This window comes from Heterodontus francisci, unplaced genomic scaffold (genome assembly GCF_036365525.1).
Source record: "Heterodontus francisci isolate sHetFra1 unplaced genomic scaffold, sHetFra1.hap1 HAP1_SCAFFOLD_156, whole genome shotgun sequence".
Classification (NCBI taxonomy): Eukaryota; Metazoa; Chordata; class Chondrichthyes; order Heterodontiformes; family Heterodontidae; genus Heterodontus; species Heterodontus francisci.
The window spans coordinates 3,708,010-3,714,974 of NW_027142350.1; positions in this window are offsets into that span (position 1 = coordinate 3,708,010).

Below are 6,965 nucleotides of genomic sequence, written 5' to 3' on the forward strand. Positions count from 1 at the left end.
GTTAGAGAACCCCATGTTTTACTAGATAATGACATTCAATACTACCAAGAGTTTTGATACAACTGCCAAAAGCAAACATGAGGGAATGAGGGGAAATGACCTCTATTGCCGCAGAGACATAAATATGTATTGGAGTATCTGGCATGTTAATGTGCCAATTTAAATATCTTACAAAGTAGTTTGAATGGAGAGGTTAGGATTGTTCTCCTTTGGTGGGTTTTGATGGAGTAAATAATGATGGGAAACAGATGGCACAGTTTTAAGTTAATTGGCAAACATTCTGGGGTGGTGGTGGGGGGTGGGCGGGGTGCAGTGGAGATGAAGGAGAATGAGAATTTTTTGAATAAATGTTGCAAGTTATGATCTGGAATCTACTGTCCACGGTTGTCGGGAGCCGATTCAGTCATAACGTTTAAAGAGGAATTGGCTGTCCACTTAAAAAGGAAAAATCTGCAGGGCTACGGGGAAGAACAGGGAATTAGATCAATTGGCTATTTCTCTCAAAAAGCTGGCAGTGCTACGATGGGCCTAATGGATTATTCCTACGCTGTGTGATTACAGGAAAACTGGAGGTGAATTACCTTTCGCGGGGTCATGTGGGGATGGAGAGCAGCAAGCACTTAGTGGTGGGGTAAGGGTCTGTTGGGAGTGGGGGTGGGGCCACCGAGGAGGCGGAGAACCACAACATGATACCAGCTGTTTATCACGATTATTCCACCTGTACCAGTAACATTAAGTTGACTTTTAATTGTCATACAAACTTCGACTGCAGGGAAGTCCTTTTCAAAAGTAGAAGAAATCCGGGGCAACACTTTGATAATAGATTATTTTTTCTTCTGTTCCTGCCCAGTTTCTTCCCTCCACTCACAGAAAAGGTCGACTCCTTCTGTGGCACGCTTCCATGTACCTGTAGCTTTGAGTCACTTCTCCAAAGCAGATGGAGATGGTGAAGGTGGGGATAGTAACTGCAGTGAGACAGGGACACCAGCAGATGGGGATGGTGAGAGGGAGACTGTTGGAGAAAATCCAGATTATGCCCAATTGTTGAACAAATTCTCCAGACTCAGACGTTGAGAATCAAATCAAACACTTTATTGCATGATATCATGGGGTCCCACCTTACCTAAAGGCGGTCCAGTGCTACTCCAAAGAGCTACAGATCGGCGTGGACTTATATAGTACAAAAGAGGCAGAGCTAACAGTTTCACAATTAGAGAAACACCCACAAGACAATCAGAAGACTGCCTACGTGATAGTGCACCATGCAGAGTCCGTTATGTGGAAAGTGTTAGTTTCGACAATAACAAACTATAGTTCCTTATTGCAATGCCCACTCCAGACACCATTTCTGGCCATAACGTCTGATTGTGGTTAGCTGCTCTGTCTACATTTTATGACAGTTGATTGTGGTTAGATTAGCTACAAGCTGTGTCCTGCTTTTCTGCTTCTATAAAGTTAAGTAATAATTAGCGAAGCTCAGCAAAATTCTCCAACAGGGGCAGTAACTGCAGTGAGACAGGGATACCAGCAGATGGAGGTGGTCAGAGGGGACAGTAACTGCAGTGAGACAGGGACACGAGCAGATGGAGGTGTTGAGAGGGGACAGTAACTGCAGTGAGACAGGGACACAAGCAGATGGAGGTGGTGAGAGGGGACAGTAACTGCAGTGAGAATGGGACACCAGCAGATAGAGATGGTGAGAGGGGACAGTAACTGCAGTGAGACAGGGGCACCAGAAGATGGAGATGGTGAGAGGAGGACAGCAACTGCAGTGAGACAGGGGCACCAGCAGATGGAGGTGGTGAGAGGGACAGTAACTGCAGTGATACAAGGACACCAGCAGATGGCGTAGCTGAGCTATTGCTGATTGGAAATTCTGTGTTCCTGAGAGTTTGAAAGTTTCCAAAAGTTTGAGGAGTTTACTTTCAGTAAACTTGAGATGCTGAATGAAATAATTTCGGTACAATTGTTGTTAAATGACTATTGCCCAACTATGTAAACACTTGTAACATTAAACTGGTTCCAATTTGGAAAATTATTTTGAGTGATTAAAGATAATGCATAAATGAAAGAACAAGATAAAATAAAACTCAACAATCATTTACAAATAAAAACTCTCTAAATAGAGAGTTCTGAATAGAAGTTCCGAGGAACGGTCACTGACCCGAAACGTTAACTCTGCTTCTCTTTCCACAGATGCTGCCAGACCTGCTGAGTGGTTCCAGCATTTCTTGTTTTTATTTAACTCTCTAAATCTGTTGTGTTGAATTCTTCATCACTAAAGTTATGACATCTCTCTCTCGCTCTCACTTCTCTCTCTATGCTGGTATCTTCTCTACTATAACTCAGAGTAATTGAAGTTTTGATCCGATTGTCTTTTCGAAATTAATATTGAATCTGCTTTCAGAAACCTGTCACACAGTGAATTCCAGACCAGAACAACTCCCTGACGATTTGTTTCTCCCCTCTGCTCGTGTAAACAGTCTCTCCTCATGTCTACAAACTGCGGGAAAGATGTTGAATACAATTAATTTCCCCAGGACAGCAGCTGCAGAGGAGATGGAACCTCCTGAATGTGGACAAGTGATGGACAAAATTCATCTCTGAATCCCTCAGGAGAGCAGAGGAAAGAAACAGTCAGTAGGAAAATGGAAGCAAGTGACACTTTATTACAGCAAAAAAACTCTTTGTCAGAATGTGGAGGTCGTCATCGCTGAGCTTTATATAAACTGGAGGTGAAAAGTGGAAGATATGTAATACAATTGTGTTAAATGTCCGTTTCCCAACTTTACAAAACCTTTGTAACATTAAACTGGTAAATGTTAAGAAGGTTTTTTGGATTGAATATAGCCTAAAGCATAAATACAGCAGCAGCAAATAAAGTACAAAGAATCACTGAGAAATATAACTGTAAATATAGTTGAGAATTGTTGTGTGAAATGTCACCAGTTTTTAATGTTCTCTTGGCTGCATCATTAACCTGGCTGTCGTTTCAGTCTTTGTCACACAGTGGAATTGAAAATCTGAATAACAACTGCCTCTTTATACTGAAGTCAAACCGACCTCTCCAGCAAAAACCTTTTGTCAGAATTTCAAGGTAACTGCAGTGAGTCAGTTTCTGAACTTTCTGTTAACTGGAGGTGAACAGTGAAATACATTTAATACAATTAGTGTTAAATGGCCATTATCCAAACCGCCCCCCCCCTCCCCGTTTTATATTACGGCAGATTTTGTGCTCTGTTAATGATGTTTTTGGGGGAGGGAGAGAGAACGAGAGAGAGACAGGTTTCCGTCTGGAATGGTCCATTTGGGATATGGCTGGAATATCCCTCTCTCCCCCACTCCCTGTTTATACACAGACTCACCTTGGACTTTCCCGAACCTGGGAGTCAGTGTCCAGATGGAGGAAGCTGAGAGCTGATTGGATGAGCTGTATTTTGGGTGGACTGTCTGTTTTGAGCGACAGGTTCTGGGATATCTCAGGACAACAAAAGAACAAAGAACAAAGAAGAGTACGGCGCAGGAGCAGGACATTCGGCCCTCCAAGCCTGCGCCGATCTTGATGCCTGCCGAAAGTAACACCAACTGCACTTCCGGGGCCCATATCCCTCTATTCCCTTCCTATTAATGTATTTGTCGAGATGTCTCTTAAACGTTGCTATCGTATCTGCTTCCACCACCTCCCCTGACAGCAAGTTCCAGTCAGAAACCACCCTCTGTGTAAAAAACATGCCTCGCACATCCCCTCGAAACTTTGCCCCTCGCACCTTAAACCTATGTCCCCTAGTAACTGACTCTTCCACCCTAGGAAAAAGCTTCTGAATATCCATTCTGTCCATGCCGCTCATAACTTTGTAAACCTCTATCATGTCTCCCCTCCACCACCGTCGTTCCAGTAAAAACAATCCGAGTTTTTCCAAATTCCCCTCATAGCTAATGCCCTCCAGACCAGGCAACATCCTGGTAAACCTCCTCTGTACCCTCTCCAAAGCTTCCACGTCCTTCTGGTAGTGTGGAGACCAGAATTGCACGCAATATTCTAAGTGTGGCATAACTAAGGTTCTGAACAGCTGCAACATGACTTGCCAGTTTTTATACTCTATGCCCCGACCGATGAAGGCAAGCATGCCGTATGCCTTCTTGACTACATTATCCATCTGCGTTGCCACCTTCAGTGACCTGTGGACCTGTACGCCCAGATCTCTCTGCCTGTCATTACTCCTAAGGGTTCTGCCATTTATTGTATACATACAACCTGCATTAGACCTTCCAAAATGCATTACGTCACATTCGTCTGGATTAAACTCCATATGCCATTTCTCCGCCCAAGTCTCCAACCGATCTATATCCTGCCATATCCTGTCAGAATCTTCATCATTATCCGCAACTCCACCAACCTTTGATTCCTCCGCTAGCTTACTAATCAGACCAGTACTACAAACAGCAAAGGTCCCAGCACTGATCCCTGCGGAACACCACTAGTCACATCCCTCCATTCAAAAAAACACCCATCCACTGATACCCTCTGTCTTCTATGACCGAGCCTGTTCTGTATCCATCTTGCCCGCTCACCTCTGATCCCGTGTGACTTCACCTTTTGTACGAATCTGCCATGCGGGACCTTGTCAAATGCTTTACTAAAGTCCATATAGATAACATCCACTGCCCTTCCTCCATCAATCATCTTCGTCACTTCCTCAAAAAACTCAATCACAGGAGTAAGACACGATCTCCCCTTCTCAAAACCATGCTGCCTCTCGCTAATAAGTTCATTTGTTTCCAAATGGCAATAAATCCTGTCCCAAATAATCCTCTCTAATAGTTTCCCTAACACTGACGTAAGGCTCACCGGCCTATAATTTTCTGGATTATCCTTGCCACCCTTCTTAAACAAAGGAACAACATTGGCTATTCTCCAGTCCTCTGGGACCTCACCGCTCGCCAATGAGGATGCAAAGATTTCAGTCAAGGCCCCAGCAATTTCTTCCCTTGGCTCCCTCAGTATTCTAAGGTAGATTCCATCAGGCTCTGGGGACGTATCTATCTTAATGCTTTGCCAGCCACCCAACACCTCCTCCTTTTTGATAACGAGATGACTTAGACTATCTACACTCCCTTCCCGAGGCTCATCATCCACCAAGTCCTTCTCTTTGGTGAATACTGATGCAAAGTACTCATTTAGAACCTCGCCCATTTCCTCTGGCTCCACAGATGGATTCCCTTCTCTGTCCTTGAGTGGGTCGACCCTTTCTCTGGTTACCCTCTTGCTCTTTATATATGTATAAAAAGCCTTGGGATTGTCCTTAATCCTGTTTGCCAATGACTTTTTTCCTAGCCTTCCAGCCCTTACAAATGCTTCCTTTTTCTTTTTGACCAGGCTCACAATATCCCGTGCTATCCAAGCTTCCCGAAACTTGCCAAACATGTCTTTCTTCCTCACAGGAAGAAAGGTCCTGGATTCTAATCAGCTGACGTTTGAAAGACTCCCACATGTCAGATGTTGATTTACCCTCAAACAGCCACCCCCAATCTAAATTCTTCAGTTCCTGCCTAATATTGTTATAATTAGCCTTCCCACAATTTAGCACCTTCACCCGAGGACTACTCTTATCCTTATCCACAAGTACCTTAAAACTTATGGAATTATGGTCACTGCTCCCGAAATGCTCCCCCACTATAACTTCTACCACCTGGCCGGGCTCATCCCCCAATCCCAGGTCCAGAATGTCCCCATCCCTGGTTGGACTATCTCATACTGTTTCAAGAAGCCCTCCTGGATGCTCCTCACAAATTCTGACCCATCCAAGCCCCTAGCACTAAGTGAGTCCCTGTCAATATAGGGGAAGTTAAAATCACCCACCACCACCCTGTTACCTTTACATCTTTCCAAAATCCGTCTGCATATCTGCTCCACTACCTCCCTCTGGCTGTTGGGAGGCTTGTAGTGAACCCCCAACATCGTGTCTGCACCCTTCCTATTCATCGTGACTGCACCCTTCCTACATCAGCCTCCATTCTTTCTTTCCATGCGGCTGGTTTGAGAAGGTGAGTTTCTGTTTCTCAGTCTCTGTGTCTCTGTGCCCAGGTGAATTGCAAGCCGATTACAGTCTGTGTGTGTGTGTGTGAGTGAGTCCAGTCTGAATTCCGCAGTCTCTGTCCCAGTTCTGACCCCTTTCTTCAATTCCCACCCTAATTTCCCTATCCCGGAACTTTTCCCCATGGATGAGCTGATGGTGGGAAGGTGTTAGAGTCCAACGATGGAGCGCAGACCGTATGGGAAGTTGAGTATCACATCCTTAATGTCTCTATCTGCCTTTCTCCCTCCTTTTGACTCAATCTCTCTCCCTCAATCTCTCCCTCAATCTCTCTCTCTCAATCACTTTCTCAATCTCTTTCTCAACGTTTCTCAATCTCGCTGTGCCTATTTCTCTCTGACTTTCTCTCTCTCTCTGTTTCTCTCCCTCTGTTCCTCAATCTCTCTTTGTGTGTTTCTCTCTCTCTCTGTTTCTCTCTCTCTGTGTGTTTCTCTCTGTGTTCGTGTTTCTGTGTGTGTGTGTTTCTCTCTCTCTCTCTCTGTTTCTCCCTCTCTCTGTTTTTTTTCTCTCTCTGGTTGTCTCTCTCTGTTTTTTCTCTCTCTTTGGATCTCTCTCTCTCTGTTTTTTCTCTCTGTTTTGTTCTCTCTCTGGTTCTCTCTCTCTCTGTTTCCTTCTCTCTCTCTATGTTTTTTTCTCTCTCTTTCTGGATCTCTCTCTGCTTCTCTCTCTCTGTTTTTTTTTCTGTCTCAGGTTCTCTCGCTCTGTTTTTTTCTCAATCTCTCTCTCCCTCACTTTGTGTTTCTCTCTCTCTGTTTCTCTCCCTTTCTTCTTCATTCTCTGTGTTTCTCTCTATCTATTTCATTCCCTCTCTGTCTCTGTCTCTCTCTCTGTTACTCTTCATCTCTGTGTTCCTCCATCCCTCTCTCTCTC